At 40.4% G+C, this 15,294-nt stretch overlaps 2 long non-coding RNA genes across 2 annotated transcripts in view; both read left to right on the forward strand.

Moving 5' to 3' along the window:
• Window positions 1-1,281: 1,281 nt before the first annotated feature.
• On the forward strand, window positions 1,282-3,570 carry LOC140391933 (uncharacterized). The gene is made up of 2 exons (XR_011935215.1): window positions 1,282-1,709; window positions 1,948-3,570. It is a non-coding gene; the product is annotated as an uncharacterized lncRNA (long non-coding RNA).
• A 1,027-nt stretch (window positions 3,571-4,597) lies between these two features.
• LOC140407792 (uncharacterized) overlaps window positions 4,598-15,294 on the forward strand; it is a 44,542-nt gene continuing 33,845 nt past the window's right edge. Inside the window, exon 1 of the long non-coding RNA XR_011939804.1 lies at window positions 4,598-4,825. This is a non-coding gene — a long non-coding RNA (uncharacterized lncRNA). The remainder of the gene's footprint in view (window positions 4,826-15,294) is intronic.

Genomic DNA, 15,294 nt, shown 5'->3' on the forward strand with positions numbered 1-15,294 from the left:
CTTAACAACTTCGTGTTAATTACAGTTCCACTAAATCAACACACAGAGTCCCTGAGAAGCGGCATTTCAAAGAACTGCTGAAGTCGTAAAATTTACAATGATCTCCTTGGGAATCAGCTCGGAGATCTTTGATATGGAATCCACGATTCTTTGATGGTGGCTCGCAATGGGCAACCCCTGTACTCAGAAAATGCGTGGTAAATCTAAACGCTGATTTGCACAAAATGTTTATTTTGCTTTTAGGCAGAGACACATGCTTCACGCAGACCAGAAGAGTGGTTTTAAAATGTGATATTTTTGTGAGTCTGAATAAGTAATGCTAGGTTACGCCTCGGGAAATGGCATATCCTGGCGCAATTGCATGTTATAAACTTGCAGATCTTTTGTCTTGTCCCTTACTGTTAGGCGCCTATTGTTCGCTTTTATGTTATCATACCTCTGATCCCAGTCCTGATTATTCCCCCAAAGCCCCTGAAGAGGTGGGGGATGCTAGGGATTTTATTAGCACAATACGAAAACTGTTCGTAACTGTGACTGCATTGTAAGGGTCACAATAGTAGTTTGCACTTGTTTGATATCCAGTTTTACTTCTGCCCAGAGCGGAAGGACTATTCAATATTTACTCTGCCTGAAAGGGGTTGCAGAAGGGTGAACCACAGCAGGCATCCCACCGATCCCACCCCCAAGCGCCAGGTTCACTGAAAGTTCATGAGAAAGCTAAACGATCTGGTTCGATCCTTAGTGTTCCATTTCTACTGCAATAAATGTATTAGGACAGGTTTTTAAACAGGATGGAATATATGCGTGTCCTTTCCCCAACAATTTGTTTTCAACGTTTGAATACATAAACTAACGTAATGCGCACTTCTTACCTTTAGACAGTCTTAAAGGTCAAAGTTCATTGTAGTACTGCATAAATGCATATTTAATGTTGCTTTATGACTGACGCACAATTAATATGCCACGAATCCACCCGTTCACTGCAAACAATAAGGACGTACCATACATGGACTTTCCCCTGATATTGTCTATTTTGCTATGTGGCTCCATAACATCTTTCTTCTCGAATTCATAATGTTCGCCTGCTTGAGCAATTTGCCGTGATTTTGTACTGGGTAGGGTGGGGAGGCAGGTCCCGAGTCTGCCTCTGCTGGAATAGGGGTCAACCTTTTGGAATTAGTCTAATCCACACACCACCTCACCAACTGAGCTAACCGCACCCCAAATTCTAGTGTATTGAAAAACTAGGTTACTCTAGATTTTGTTCGTTGCGATTAAAAACATATAATTTCGAACCAGACAAAAGGCTGGTTCTCGCACTGATTCTATATACACTTGGGACGGAGATGTTGGAGCTGAAATCATGTTGTTTTTGATTGGCCGCTGTAACACTTCCGCATGGAAGGCGTGCTGCAGCCAATAAAGTGGGCCTATGGCACTAAAAGGACTGCAACAGCATTCAGAAAATCAGTTCATATCAGGTATTCTCCGTTTTGTTTAATTTATCAGTTTCCCCGAGAAGCAGTTCATGAATATAAACATCAAGGCGAACATAATTGACAGATGTAGCAGCACTTTCCAGCCAATTGAAACAACGGGTGGGGCGATGATGCTGAGTAGCCGCCACACATTGGCTCTCCGCTGGTTTAATATGCAGTTTATCCAAATACTGAGTGTTGACGAACCATGTATGCGGCTTGTTTATTTTGGTATTTATCTATAGTGTAATTGTCACCGGATTGAGGCTCTCTTTGAATAATTAGTTGTTACATTGTGCTCCTCAATGACCATTTGCACATACATGTGCTCCAAGTAAATTCAGGAGGCCGGAAATTCAACTTGTTGACAAATAAATCAAATTGTAAACATGCTTCGAGATAAACTATATCATGGAATACAGTGCGTCTGTTAACATTGGTTTGACGTAAACATTTCTTGTGCTTCCAGCAAACTGGCGAAGGTCAATGCCATCAATTCAATGACAGGCTCGCTATTACACCAGCTCTGTAGGTTACTGTCGGTAACAGTGCGGTATGAAATTATTTCAGGACGCGGTCTTCTTAAAAATGTATCGAATGCAAGTGACTTCAAGACCGTTTAACACAATGCATCCGACGTAAAGCGAAACACTCCTGATCCAACGTTTGATGTTTCCGAACTTTGATTTCTTCAACAAACGGGTCCCTGTCGTGTTTTAAGGGCACTTGCAACGAGAAAACGTGTTTTAATCGGAATATATGCGTCTTCCAGCGAACAGTTGAAGAAGAGTTCAATTTCAATATTTTGCGAGTATTTCAAATTACATTTAATAATTTGCTTTTTATACCTTTCTCTTTGAAATATATTTCCCTGAAGTAAAATAAACGTCAAGCAGTAACTGGGTAGGAATCAACCATTGCCGATTAACGTTCTTATGAATTGTTTCCAATACAATATTGCCAGAGTTGATCTCTGCGTGGATTATTGAAATAGGAATTATATAAACAGAACATTTACTCAGTCTAAATTTGATCCGGCTCCGTATCTAGCAGTAGGGACATCACTGAAACCCAATGCTGCACTTCGTCATATCCACGCAGTTCCTCGTGATACACCTTTCGGGCATGTGTTTCTTTAAGTCGCTCCATTTCACCCTTTGAAACATATTTTTGTGTGCATGACGCTGATCTGCAGTAAGAAACAACCGTCGACGCTCTGTTTCTATTGGAGTTGAAGCTCAGGGCAAGGTTTCTAAGAAAGTGTTTATAAATGAATGGTTATACTTTATTCATCCTCTAGAATGGTTTCCAAGAAAACGCCTTCGCCATTCCTATTGGTCGAATATCACATTTTAGATTCGCTCTATAACAATTAACCATGATGAAACTGAGTAGTTAACCTGCCAGGACCATGGCAATCTTCATTTATTATAGGCATCTTGCATTGTGGCACCTGATTGTTGTATCTGCCTCTGCTCCTGGGATTAGTGCTAGTATTGCACAATATCAGGTACAGAAGCAATTCAATTCAGTCCAACCGAGAGATATGCCCTAACAAGCACAACACGTATTTCCCAGAATATGCTAAACTTGGTTAAACACTGATGCCAAACGTAGACTAAACGAGTCAATATGGAAAATCAGCATTATTAAAAAAGCATTAACATCAATACAGCTAAAGAAAGTAGAACTTGAAAAACAGGGTAAACATCGCTTCTCGGCCTTTTGGCTAAGATGAGTATGAGGTCAGGTGCCTAGATCTGGCATGTCTCTCTTGTGGGGACCATGAATTGGATTCAATTTGAATTGTTTTTTGGAGCAGGCAAGGAGCTGGATTAGAGATTTGTCTCTGTCCACACTCTGAGCTCTAGGTTTTTAACTCTGATAAAGGAATTTTTAAAAAAAATTATTTAAAAAAGAATTACAGGATAAACAAAACTGGTCAGTGTCCTAAACGTACGGAGGTTTATAAGGGGCGTTTGGTAGTTTGGTTATATTTAATATGTGTTTTCTTTAAGAGGGGTGTTTGCATTTTGTATAGCATCTTATATTGAATAAAGTATATTCCGATCATGTACGGATTGATTTAAATTTTGCTGTGTTAGTGTACTTACTGGAACCAAGTTCCTTCCGACAACTAGTTTAATATTGCTAAACACAAAGCTGTCATTTCACATTTTGCAAAGACTGATGCATTAAAATATGCCAGGCGCTAGTGCCCCAAATGATGGATATATTTTAAAATGCCAATCACCGGAAAACCATGTACACCCTGTATATGCCTTCCTTAATGAACTATCAAACGTTCATTTAATATAAGTTCAGAGGCGTGGGGTGACAACGCTTCTGCATGTCCCTCGCACAGATTTAAAAAATAAATTAAATCGGGTACATTTTGTCAGATGCGACCTAATGATAGAATGGCAGAGGAATGATACCTGAATATTCTGGAACACTGCGATTCGTTTAACCTCGAGCCTACTAAAATGCACAAGTGCATCATTAAACTGCATTAAGATTTCCAGTGCTTCATGATTCCTTGAGCGAAATGAATCTTTGGAATCAAAAGAGGCGAACAAACTCCGATCTATTCCGCATTTTACAATCAATTTTGAATCACATATCTTTGGCTCCTTTCTTTGCAAGTATTGGCAAACGTTTACATGTTTCATACAGTTCACCCCGAATAGAGCGTTGCGGTTCACAACAGGCACACACAGGAACGTGTGCTTATCTCACTCGCCCTTGTGAATTTGAGTCTACAAATTATTTTGAATGATAGGCTTATTAAATGAAGTGATTCCTTAAGTATTATCAAGTTAGACCTGGATAGTCCATATTTCGCGCGAGAATGTTACCGTTCTTTCCTTTCTGAGGTATATTAAACATGTAAAGTAAAACAGCCAGGATGCATTAACCTGTCAATTCGCTTTCCAAACAACATATATTCATCAGACGTGAAGTTTTGTGGGAAAGGGTTGGTCCCGTTGATCAGACGTTGGCCTTTCACCTCTGGCACCTAAACTCAAACCCAATGCTGTCAGATGTAATGAGCTTGTAAGGGGCCAAGCTAAAGAGAGTTTGGGCAGTCTCCATTCAGTATCCAGTTGGCACGGACGTGTACCACAAAACTGTCACTAATTGGGCACTAATTGGCAGCTCATTCCGAGAAGCCATGAATTTTAGTGTGGGAAATGGAGAAACTAATAATCTTCGCGCAACAGCACACGCTGTTGGGACAAAATAGAAATAAGCTTTAATTCCGACCTGGAAGTGTTTGATGCCGACACCGGATGCCTAAAGCGAAAGCAATTCAATCCCCAGCACAAACATGTATAAAACGAAAAGTAAGTTTTTGTCACCGCGTTTAGATTTAGGTATGTGCTTCGTAGTTTCTAACTTAAATGGGTTGGTCGTAGCTGACATTTATCATTTACTGTTCAGAAATACTTTCTAGTTTCATGCACTTAACAGTCAAATAAGAGCTTTCGTATTCTAAACAAGTGTTTCTAACAATGTTTGCAACATTACTTGCAATAGTTCGTTTCCCGAATTTTCCATGTTGTCTGTGTTACTGCACTATATCGAAGATAATTTGCAGTTATTTCTAGTTAAGAAAAATCACCAGGTAAGTCCAGCTAAATTTCTATTTTAGATGCACAATCAACCATTTGGATATTAACTGATTTTTAACTGTATACAATCTTGGGGATATTCGTTTTTAAATGTATGAAGCTTGGTTTAATGCGCTTATTGAAAATCACAAAATTCATAAAGAAATGCTCCTTCACGGGCCAGGGTGCCTGCTTTCCAGTCGATACGCCTCTGTCACATCAAACAAGGCGTCGGAATGAATTGTTTAATGTCAGAGGAAATCACATTCTTACACTACAGCCACCAGAATCCAGAATGGTAAATGCAGTTAGAGAAATGTATAGAAAACTAGGAAAGCAATGCTTCCCGTTAGAATAATGGAATGGAATATATTCCGGTTGACTCAATGCCGATTGCAACTGTCTGGCTCTTGTAATGGTCAACTGTGGCTATTCATCATTACCACGTTATTATGCGGCTTAGTCGTTCGTTAAAGAAAATGGATCCAAATAACTTTGGTCAGAGTTTGAACATTATTTACCTGGTACCAAATAAATGTGCTAAAATTAGCCTTGGCTCATGAGCAGCCTTTGAGATAGAACAATGAGGGATACAGCCCCACTCCAGGACTCTGAGCACAATGCACGATGTAGCACTGAGTGCCACGCTGTTCTTTCAGCGATGTTCACCCGACGCTTAGCTGCCTTCTCAGGTACACCCGAAACTTCCGATGGCACTGATCGAGAAGGGGTATCCATCAACCCACACCATCAAAATCAGATTTGTAGGAGCAGGACAAAAATCACCACGATCTGACTGCCCATCCCTGGGACCTCACTGTGCGCAACTTAACTACTGCCTTTCCCCAAATCACAAAAGTGACCACAGGCCATTTAGGTTTGGGACGCCCTGAGATCAGGGAGGCTTTCAATGAATACAAGTTATTTATTTCTTATTAATATTCTAATATAGAATTGAAGAGTGAAATCATTGTAATCTATGTTACATTATTTGCAGTACCTAATTCAATGAGGTGAACTAATATGTTAAAACTCGTCATCGTTGTCCTTTATCCTAAATAGAACAGAATAAACACTTCTTTCCCCGTCTATTTCAATTCGGGAGCGATGAAAATGACCAGTGCCTAAAGATTCTCCAGGTGTTTGAATATTTGAAAGGCAGAGCGAGTTTGATTTCTGAACAAGAAGGTGAAAGGCTATCTGCGGCGCAGACAGCAATGTGGGGTTGCGGTTACACTCAGATCAGCCATGAACTTATTTAACAGCGGAGCAGGCTCGAGGGGCCGAGTGGCCTCGCCTGCTCCTAATTCGTCAGTTCGGATGTAATTTGTTCACGTGCTTGAATTATTCAAGTTGAATTGCAGATGGTTAGTCATCGAACCCCCTCACTCTCGGAGAAACAGATTCATTTTGTAACTGTTCCCCGTAGTTGCAATAATTAACATGGCCGGTCCCATCAATTATTCAAACACACAGAAAGTACAGATCTCTTTCCAACATGATGCTTATAATCCAATTTAAATCTCAGAAGCCGAAGGAGTAGCGCAAAGCATTGTTTACATTTATTTAGTCACGCAATTTAAAAAAACACAATTCACCCAGCGATCAACAGTTTTCAAAATGTTACCGTCCTTACATTTTGATGACGCTTTAGTATTTTTACATTTCACCAAAGGATATGAGCTAAACTAACATTTGTCGAAGTAGTAGAGTTACGAGTAGTAAATAAAAACTAGTGGGTCCCAATTGTGTGTTATACTTGACAAGCTTCTGCAATCTTGAAAATATTTTAAACAACTCATGTACAGTCAATGTTGTGCAAACATGTTTTCAACTGCGATTAATCTGCGTGCTTGACGTAGAAAAATAACAAATAGGTACTTGATCTTCAACAGATACAGTATACAGGGTCAGCCAGAAATATCTATTTGTAAACAAACAGCCCTAGTGATAATCAGATAGCACTAGGGTCAGGGGAAAAACATGGAATGGATTCTTACACTACAAAAATACATTCTGTCTATGCATTTTTTATTCCAACAAGTGTTGTGCCCTACATAGCGTTCCCACCAAACCATCTGATCTATATAAACTTGAAAGTAAAGAGTTACCCAGTTCAGTTCATAGATAAGGACGGCCTGAGAACTTAGAGTTGACAAAGTTGGGCATAAATATGGCCTTTGTTGAAAACTGTATCGATCACACTTCATCGCGCATTCCATTCATTTAACGGAAGTGGAGACAATATAGTTTAAACAAAACCATGTATATTTAAGTCACGCTATTTTGCTGGAATTAGTATAAGAACAGATAATACAGTAGGTCATCTCATCTCTAAATACCGTTCTTTGTCATCTAGAAAATGTACAACTGAACACCAAACACAGCTACACCAAGTGTCACCCCACTGACTAAAATATAAGACTTCAGTATAAATAATGGTTTTTTTAAAAATCCATAATACACCCTATTTCCATGGTCAACAACATGATAGTGCTTTTCAAAGCATATGACCTGGAGAAACAGCAAGGGAAGGTAATCGTTCTGGCCATCATTCAGTATCATATTAGCATATAAAGTGCACTTGGTTTTAGAGGAAATCTCAAATGTTCAGTACTACAAATACATAGGCACATATACATAAAATATGCAATAACACTAACATATCTAACAATATGTCTGCTTTTCATCAGATTTTGAAAAACAAAACGAGTATATGTTATGTTTCCCTTTTTTCAACTTGCACTCTAATGTTTTATATGATTAATATTCAGAATGGTGCTTTCATTAGAAATTACACCAAAAGCTTTCTTCAAATTCCTACTTTGTATGTATTCTATCTCTGAGTATTATATTGTTTACCTTTTAAAACATTTTTTTAGAGTGCCCAATTCATTTTTTCCAATTAAGGGCAATGGCCAATCCACCTACTCTGCACATCTTTGGGTTGTGGGGGCGAAACCCACACAAACACAGGGAGAATGTGCAAACTCCACACGGACAGTGACCCAGAGCCGGGATCGAACCTGGGACTTCGGCGCCATGAGGCAGCAGCGCTAACCACTGCATCACCCTGCTGCCTTATATTGTTTATCTTAAGTACTTGGTCCGACAGAAATTATTTTCCTTCCTAACCTAATGTTCTGAGTTTGAGAGAACTCACAGTCCTTATCACACATGGTCCCAGATTGTGCATATCCACTGCAGCTTACTAGTTGTTCACCAAGCTAATCTGGAAGAGAATGATATTGCTGCTGCACATTTCAAGCTCAGATTGTTTGTAAATTGACTTAAATAATGCAACAAAATTAAACAAAGTGTACATGCACATAACAATAAGAATAATAAAAGCTTTAATCTTGAGTACCACATTGCCTTCATGACAGCAGTGAAAATAGTATTCGTCTTTGTACAGTGTAAAACTTTCCAACACATTTCAGTTTCAATTCACACAGGACCATCCTAGTTCCCATAATATTGTACTTCAGCCTCTCTAGAAAACTGCCTGCATCCCACAGATTCCTGTGTCTTAAATGTACCATTTGTGGAGAACCTCCTAGAATCTAGTACAAAATTAGTCACCACAATGAGGGATGCCAAAGAATAGAGAAAAAAAACACTGGAAAACTGGTGCAATTAAAGGATCTCTGTTGGTGTTGGATTCATAACAAATCCATCCTGCAAAGCCTGTAAAAAATATTTCCTCATTTATTCCTCAGAAAATGTATTGGTGTATATTGTTAGAATTATGAGTTTGTAAGATTATTATATTTTGGGACTGTAGCTTTGAGTTCAGGTTATTTGAGGGGGTTAAGTGACTTGTTCTATAGTCTGCCTGAGAGTAAGCCTGGGTGGTTTGATTGTTAAAAATCAAAGGAAGGCTTAGATTGTTTTACTGAGAAGAAGTTGCAAGATGTTTATATTTGGAGAAATGGCAGCAGTCTCTGAGTTTGCAATGAGTGTACTTGAAGTCTCCAATTGTCCCAGAAGGTATTACATGTATCGGGATGGTTAGCAGATGGTCACCATAAGATTTTCCAACATACATTTTGTTACAATCCCCATGGAGACAATTTTTTTAAAGATTGAATTTCCAATTGATAGCTGAAAGAAAGACAAAATTTCACTTTCTAAAACTCTTGCTGTAACAAATGACTAAAAGCACTATTGACTAAACACTATACTCTATTTATAGGCAACATATATTTTAAATCATAGACTGGAACATTCCCCTTTTATTCTCATCACATATTGCACTCTCCATTATATTACAGTCCTTATAACAAATAACGGGCAGTTAGAAACTGCCAGCTTCTAATGCGTTCCACGATCCCCACTTCAGCGAGTAGTGACTTTGAAAGACCACCTCATGGCACTTTCCTCAGTTTTCAGAGGGTTTATTTAATTCTCCACCAGCACTAAAGCTGTTCCAATGGTTATTCTTCCCCCGACTATGCCAGAACAAATGTCCCAGAATTCTTGAATAAAACTTTTAATTTACTTTCAAGGTGCAAGGGAGTTGCGATCAATGTTTCATATTGTCAGGGGGAAGAGGGCAGAGTAAGCCATTTTTGAGTTTAAGTTACAGGCTCCCCTAATAAATATCACATTCAGATGGCAGAGGTTATGTGTGGTCAGCAAAGAGAAAAGATTGTTTGACTTTGCGAGCTACCACAGTTGGATGCAGGAAGGAGCAATCCCCTCTCAGAGACACATAGCCTGTAGCCTTCAAGAATTCTGGGACATTTGTTCTGGCATAGTCGGGGGACGAATAATCATTGGAACAGCTTTAGTGCTGCTGGATAATTAAATAAACCCTCTGAAAACTGAGGAAAGTGCCAGGAGATGGTCTTTCAAAGTCACTACTCGCTGAAATGGGGATAGAGGAACCCATTAGAAGCTGATAGTTTCTAATTGTCCACTATTTGTTGTAAGGACTGTAATATCATGGAGAATGCAATATATGATAAGAATAAAAGGAGAATGTTCCAGTCTATGATTCAAAATATATGTTGCCTGCAAATAGTGTATAGTGTTTAGTCAATAGTGCTTTTAGCCATTTGTTACAGCAAGAGTTTTAGAAAGTGAAATTTTGTCTTTCTTTCAGCTATCAATTGGAAAGTCAATCTTCTTTTTAAAAATTGTCTCCATGGGGATTGTAACAAAATGTAAGTTGGAAAATCTTATGGTGCCTGTCCTGTTTGTTCTCCTGATGAAAAGAAATGTGTTCAGATTCATTAGACCATAAGACCATAAGACAGAGGAGCAGAATTAGGCCATTCGGCCCATTGAGTCTGCTCCGCCATTCAATCATGGCTGATATTTTCTCATCCACATTTCCTGCCTTCTTCCCATAACCCCTGATCCCCTTATTAATAAAGAATCATTGGTACTTTACTGGAGTTTTCATGCTGCACAATGTTTATAGGTGGCAATTTTTACAACCTCCATAATCTCTTGACATTTGATCAATATATTCTCATTTTATTGCAATGCTGAATGTCAAATTTCTATTTTCTAAAAGTTTATGTTCATAGCTATGACTATTAAGCTACTAGAAATGTAAAAACGGATAGCAAGAATTTCTATAGGTATCTAAACAGGAAAATAGCAAGTAAAGTGATTGCTGATCCTCTAGAGGGTGAGAATGGGGCATTAATAGTAGGTAATTAGGAAATGGCAGATGAAATGAAAAAATATTTTGCTTCTGTCTTCACTATAGAGGATGAAAAAAAGATTCCAGCAATAGCTGTTAATTCAGGAGGTGGAGGGGAGAAGGGAACTTGCTGAAATTACAACCGCTAAGGAAATAGTACTGAGGGAGCTTATGGATTTGCGAGTTGACAAGTCTCCAGGTCCTGATGGACTTTCTTCTCAGGTCATAAAGAAATGGCTAATGAGGTAGTTGAGGTGCTGGTGTTATTTTTCCAAACTTTGCTAGGTTCTGGAAATGTTCCATCACATTAGAAAGTGGAAAATATAAACTCCCTTGTCAAGAAGTGAGGGTGGCAGAAAACAGGTAGTCACTTGGGCATATGAGGATTAATTAAGGAAAGCCAGCTTGGATTTGTTAACTAACTTGCTGGAGTGTATCGAGGGTTAACAGAGAGAGTTGGTGAGGGGAATTCTGTTAATGTGGTGTATATGGACTTCCATTTGATGCAATGCCACAGAACAGACTTGTGAGCAAAGTTATAGCTCATGGAACGGAAGGGACAGTAGCAACATGGATATGAAATTTGCAGAGTGACAGGAAACTGAGAGTAATGGCTAACGGATGCTTCTAAGACTGGATGAAGGTTTGCAGTGGAGTTTCCTAGGGGTCACTGTTGAGACCCTTGCTCTTCCTGATGTATATTAATGACCTAGATGTTAGTGGACATTATGGCACAATTTCAAAATTTGAGGATGATACAAAACATGGAAGCATTGTGAACTGTGAATAGTGTAAACATTGAAAAGGATATAAACAAGGTGCAAAGGCGGACAAGCGGGAGATGAAATTCAATTTAGAGAAGTGTGAACAAACTGATTTTGGTCGGAAGAACATTGAAAGACAATATAAAGGGTACAATTCTGAAGGGGATACAGGAGCAAAGATACCAGGGTGCATAGATGTATAAGTCATTGAAGGTGGTACGATAGGTTGAGAGCATGGTTATATAAATGATTTGGAGGAAAATGTAACTGGTCTGATTAGTAAGTTTGCAGACGACACAAAGGTTGGTGGAATTGCGGATAGCGATGAGGACTGTCTGAGGATACAGCAGGATTTAGATTGTCTGGAGACTTGGGCGGAGAGATGGCAGATGGAGTTTAACCTGGACAAATGTGAGGTAATGCATTTTGGAAGGGCTAATGCAGGTAGGGAATATACAGTGAATGGTAGAACCCTCAGGAGTATTGAAAGTCAAAGAGATCTAGGAGTACAGGTCCACAGATCACTGAAAGGGGCTACACAGGTGGAGAAGGTAGTCAAGAAGGCATACGGCATGCTTGCCTTCATTGGCCGGGGCATTGAGTATAAGAATTGGCAAGTCATGTTGCAGCTGTATAGAACCTTAGTTAGGCCACACTTGGAGTATAGTGTTCAATTCTGGTCGCCACACTACCAGAAGGATGTGGAGGCTTTAGAGAGGGTGCAGAAGAGATTTACCAGAATGTTGCCTGGTATGGAGGGCATAAGCTATGAGGAGCGATTGAATAAACTCGGTTTGTTCTCACTGGAACGAAGGAGGTTGAGGGGCGACCTGATAGAGGTATACAAAATTATGAGGGGCATAGACAGAGTGGATAGTCAGAGGCTTTTCCCCAGGGTAGAGGGGTCAATTACTAGGGGGCATAGGTTTAAGGTGAGAGGGGCAAAGTTTAGAGTAGATGTACGAGGCAAGTTTTTTACGCAGAGGGTAGTGGGTGCCTGGAACTCACTACCGGAGGAGGTAGTGGAGGCAGGGACGATAGGGACATTTAAGGGGCATCTTGACAAATATATGAATAGGATGGGAATAGAAGGATACGGACCCAGGAAGTGTAGAAGATTGTAGTTTAGTCGGGCAGTATGGTCGGCACGGGCTTGGAGGGCCGAAGGGCCTGTTCCTGTGCTGTACATTTCTTTGTTCTTTGTTTGTTTGTTATTAAAGCATACAGTTCCTAGGCTTTATTAATAGGGACATAAAGCACAAGAAAGGAGGTTATATTAAATTTGTCTAAAACACAAGTTCAGACTCAACTGGGGTATTGCATTAGGGTTAGGGTTAGTGCTGCAATAATTCTGTGATTCTGTGGTCTCAGGGCTGCGCTGGAAGCTTAGGCAAGATTATGAGAGCCATGCTCAAATGCTGACATCATGGCTGTGTATACCAGAGCCCAAAGGAGCTAGGAGGGTCTCACAGCAGTCATCTTGTCCTCCAACAGATGACTAGAATTGCTGATTCGCTGCATAATCTGCTTTTCTCTCTCAGCATGATGGAGGAGGGATGGGGGGAGGTGGTCTCTGATGCAGTTGTCTACTGCGAATTGTGAGTTGTTGCTAATGTCAGCTACTCCCACCTGGACAGATCTGCAGGTGCAGACATTTCGGGGTACAGTGATCTTGACAACCACCTTCCTCACCGTGCTGCATAGTTGCAGGTTGGTTGTAGGAGGTGGCACGGTTCAGTCACTATCTGCTTAGTGAAACACAAGCATCTCACGCACTGCTCTTGACTGAGGTGCAGGTCAGAAAAGTGCTTCCTAAAGATCCTAGGAGATAGGGCCTTCCATTGAGAGCTTACCTGCTCCCTTCACTATGTGCAGCTTCCCCTGTCAGCTGGCTGCGCTCCGTTTGTATATCATGATGCAGCCCAAAAGGTATTGAAACTATAGACCCCATTACTAAAGCAGGCTTTCTCCTGGCAGGCCTCCAAACTCCTCTGACCACCTTGTGAAGATCCAGAACACCCCTGCAAATCCAAAAAGTTGCAAAACTCCTCCAAAAGAACAGTACACAGTACTTCCACTAACTTTGCAACTGCAAAAGCAAATCAAAAGCACCGCACCAGAAAATTGGATGGTTAGCCCTTTAAGGGGTTTTCCTGAAGATGTTAGCTGGACCTGTGTGGTCCAAAATGGCAGTCTGTGCACCATATTAGCATTATGGTGGTATGGTGGCGCTGTGGTTAGCACTGCTGCCTCATGGTGCCGAGGACCCAGGTTCGATCCAGGCCTCGGGTCACTGTCCTTGTGGCGTTTGCACATTCTCCCCATCTCTGCGTGGGTCTCATCCCCACAACCCAAAAAGATGTGCAGGGTAGGCCAGTTGGCCACGGTATATTGTTCCTTAATTGGAAAAAAACATGTTTGACATCACTATCCTACCACACTTCATGCCTCTGGTGAATGCACAGCAGGTCTGCGTGGGCATCCTGTCAGGACATGCCTTACAGGCTGCACCCAAAGTGGCTGGAAAGGTCCTGGTTGATATTTGTGCAATTTCGGACTTCTATCAACAGCACAATAGAGCTTAATTTCACGCTTATGTGTGGTTGTCCATTCCCCTCACAGACCAAAAGGATCTGTTTATGAGACAGAGGATATATTCCAACTACTTCGGCAAATTCCTTGATCACAAACAGCATAGCCAGAGAAAGCTTTTTGTTTATTTCAGTCGTTGGGTTTGGCTTTGCAAGATTAAATTCTACTGATTGGCAGCATAACATTCATGGAAGAAGTTTATTTTGTTGTTTAAAAATAGACTATTTTCAAATTTAGCTAAATAACTGCCTAAAATAGATTTTAAAATCTTACTTTGTGTTTGGGTGGCATTGGAAAACCCTTGGCATAAAGAATAATTAATGCTTATTTCTGCTTTATCAATCTGGTCAGTGATTAATCAGGAATAATATTACTAAAGGTCCATAAACCAGGACATAATTGTCTAGTTTTATTTCTAGTATCGATAGTCCTTAGATATTTTGTAATTCGTGAAATCTTATGTAAGACTTGCCACGTTATCGTCAATATTTTTCACTATTATTTACTTCATCCTACCAACTAAACAGGCCAAATAGAGTTTCCAGTCAAATTAGACCCCGAGATACACTTCTGACCACATATCTGTACCATCAGCAAGATGGTCTATTTTCATCTTTGTAACATTGCCTGGCTCCACCCATCTCAGATCATCCATTACTGAAACCCTCCAGTATGTTTTTTCAATCTTAAGATTTGACTATTCCAACACATTCTTGGCTGGAATCCCATGTCATGAAGCGTATCACCTCCATACTCCCAGAACGCCTTGATCCACTGCAATTCGCATACCGCCGCAACCAATCTACAGCAGACGCTACACTGGCCCTACACTGATCCCTAGAGCATCTCGACAACAAGGACTTCTACATCAGACTGCTATTTATTGACTACAGCTCCACCTTCAACACCATAATCCCAGCCAAGCTCATTTCAAAGCTCCAAAACCTAGGGCATGGCTCCTCACTCTGCAACTGGATCCTCGGCTTTCTGACACACAGACCACAATCAATAAGAATAAACAACACATCCTCCATAATAGTCCTCAATACCGGGGCCCCGCAAGGCTGCGTACTTACCCCAAACTATGTGTATACTCCCTGTATACACATGACTGCATGGAAAAATCTGGTTCCAACTCCATCTACAAGTTTGCTGACGATATGACCATAGTGGGCCGGATCTTGAATAAC

This window comes from Scyliorhinus torazame, chromosome 2 (genome assembly GCF_047496885.1).
Source record: "Scyliorhinus torazame isolate Kashiwa2021f chromosome 2, sScyTor2.1, whole genome shotgun sequence".
In the NCBI taxonomy this organism is placed as follows: Eukaryota; Metazoa; Chordata; class Chondrichthyes; order Carcharhiniformes; family Scyliorhinidae; genus Scyliorhinus; species Scyliorhinus torazame.